Source organism: Vicia villosa, linkage group LG1 (assembly GCF_029867415.1).
Source record: "Vicia villosa cultivar HV-30 ecotype Madison, WI linkage group LG1, Vvil1.0, whole genome shotgun sequence".
Lineage (NCBI taxonomy): Eukaryota > Viridiplantae > Streptophyta > Magnoliopsida > Fabales > Fabaceae > Vicia > Vicia villosa.
The window spans coordinates 163811828-163815044 of NC_081180.1; positions in this window are offsets into that span (position 1 = coordinate 163811828).

A 3217-nucleotide genomic window follows, 5' to 3' on the forward strand; every position below is an offset into this window, starting at 1 on the left:
CCAGGGGGTTGAAACATCCGTCTAGAATAGTTTCTAGATAACTTTGCTTCGAATGGATTCACCTTGAGAGGGTCATAGGTGATCTTTATCTTTTTGGGTTTGGAAGAAGATGTTTCAACAGCTTTTCTCTTTTTGTTTTGATCATTTTCATGGTTTCCTGGGCTTGATGAAGAGTTCATGATGGATTTGCAGATAATGAACAGCTAGGGTTTGATATGAATGCAAAAAGATAGAGAAGGAAAACAGAGACAGAGTGTAATAGAGAAAATATAAGAGGGAAGGAGAAGCGTTTGAAGAGTATTTAAAAGAAAATAAAATGAAACAAATGATGGATAGCATTTAATGTTACGTGACATGAGGAGAGATAATAAAGACAAATGAGGTGACTAGCACAGTTACCTATGGTCGGCGTCCCTTCAACTGCACGCGCGCTTATCCATGAACAGTAACGACAGGTTTACCATCCCGAGATAAAACATTACAGCTGTTTTGCTTTAAAAGAGGTTCTGAATCAACTTAGACAATGAAACGTTAGTAATAACCGAATCATAATTTCTAAAAGATTTCAATCAGAACTTCTGATTAAAAAAAATCCACATTCATTTCAGAAGATACTCATACGTAAGAACTTCTCATCTTCTCATTCTGGGCATAAATCCATACTGATGTTCTTCAGAATGAACTTAAACCTATCTTCAGCCAGGGGTTTTGTAAAGATATCAGCCCATTGATGGTCTGTATCCACAAAGTTTAAAGATAAAACACCCTTCTGAACATAGTCCCTTATGAAATGATGTTTAATCTCAATATGTTTAGCCTTTGAATGAAGAATAGGATTCTTAGATAAACATATAGCAGAAGTATTATCACAGAATATAGGAATGTTACTCTCATATATCTGATAATCTTCTAACTGACTCTTCATCCAGAGCATCTGTGTACTGCAACCAGCAGCAGCGACATATTCTGCTTCTGTTGTTGATAGAGCAATAGTTGCTTGCTTCTTGCTATACCAGGAGATCAAATGACTTCCAAGAAATTGGCAACTTCCTGAAGTACTCTTTCTTTCAATTCTGTCTCCAGCATAGTCAGCATCGCAGAATCCTACTAAGTTGTATTCTTTAGATTTTCTGTAAACTAAGCCAACATTAGTAGTACCTTTCAGATACCTTAGAATTCTCTTAACAGCAGTTAAATGAGATTCTCTAGGATCTGATTGGAATCTAGCACACAAACAAACACTGAACAGAATGTCAGGTCTAGAAGCAGTCAAATATAGAAGAGATCCAATCATACCTCTGTATAACTTCTGATCTACCTTCTTACTTACCTCATCCTTACCTAGGATGCATGTTGGATGCATAGGAGTTTTGGCTTCTTTGCAGTCTAGAAGATTAAACTTCTTCAGAAGTTCCTTCACATACTTGGTTTGGTGAACATACGTTCCTTCTGATGTTTGATTTATTTGTATTCCAAGGAAATACTTGAGTTCTCCCATCATGCTCATTTCAAACTCAGCCTGCATAGACTCAGCAAACTCCTTTCCAAGTGTAGCATTAGATGTTCCAAAAATAATATCATCTACATATATTTGACAAATTAAAATATCCCTTTTAAAGGTTTTACAAAAGAGAGTAGTGTCCACTTTTCCTCTAGTGAAACCATTATCCAGAAGGAAAGAACTTAAGCGTTCATACCAAGCTCTGGGAGCTTGTTTCAATCCATACAACGATTTCTTTAGTTTAAAAACATGATTAGGAGACATAGAGTCTTCAAAACCAGGAGGTTGATGGACATAAACTTCTTCATCTATATAACCATTTAAGAAGGCACTCTTAACATCCATCTGATAGAGAGTGATGTTATGTTGAGTGGCAAATGAAATTAATAGACGAATAGATTCTAACCTGGCCACTGGTGCAAAGGTTTCTGTATAGTCAATCCCTTCTTGCTGACTATAACCCTGAGCCACCAGTCTGGCTTTGTTCCTTACCACTTCACCTTTCTCACTGAGCTTGTTTCTGAAGACCCATTTTGTACCGATTATATTGAATCCATCTGGTCTAGGAACAAGATCCCAAACATCATTCCTTGTAAACTGATTCAGTTCTTCTTGCATAGCAATTATCCAGTCTGGATCTTCTAGAGCATGATCAACAGAAGTTGGCTCGATCAAAGATACAAGACCTAATTGACAGTCTGCATTGTTCTTAAGGAATGCTCTTGTTCTGATTGGATCATCCTTCTTTCCAAGAATGACATCTTCTGAATGACCAGAGATGAGTCTGGATGATCTTCTGACAGATGGTTCTTCAGAAATGCTTAGATTCTCCAGAGAAGCTGATACTTGATCTTCAGATTCTTTGCTTCTGAGAAGCTCTGCTTCTGATGCGTTGCTTCTTGGCTCAACAACTTCTGATATATCAATATCACAATCTGCAAAATTATCAAACTGCTTTGGTTTTTCAGAACCAAGCTTATCATCAAACCTGATATTGATTGATTCTTCCACAATCAACGTTTCAGTATTGTATACTCTGTAGCCTTTTGAGCATTCAGAATATCCAAGAAGGAAACATTTTTGTGCTTTGGAATCAAACTTACCAAGATGATCTTTAGTGTTCAGAATAAAGCATACACATCCAAAAGGATGGAAATATGAAATGTTGGGCTTTTTATTCTTCCACAATTCATAAGGAGTCTTATTTAGAATAGGTCTGATAGAGATTCTATTCTGAATATAGCATGCAGTGTTTATTGCTTCTGCCCAGAAATGCTTAGCCATATTGGTTTCATTGATCATGGTTCTGGCCATTTCTTGCAGAGTCCTATTCTTTCGTTCTACAACTCCATTTTGCTGTGGAGTTCTAGGACAAGAGAAATCATGGGCAATACCATTTTCTTTGAAGAATTCTTCAAAGGATCTGTTCTCAAATTCACCACCATGATCACTTCTGACCTTTATGATTTTACACTCTTTTTCAGATTGAATCTGAATGCAGAAATCAAAGAACACTGAATGAGACTCATCCTTGTGTTTCAAGAATTTTACCCACGTCCAGCGGCTATAATCATCTACGATGACTAATCCATATTTCTTCCCTCTGACAGATGCTGTTTTGACTGGGCCAAACAGATCAATGTGCAAGAGTTCTAATGGCCTTGAGGTAGAAACAACATTCTTGGACTTGAATGCAGGTTTGGAGAACTTGCCCTT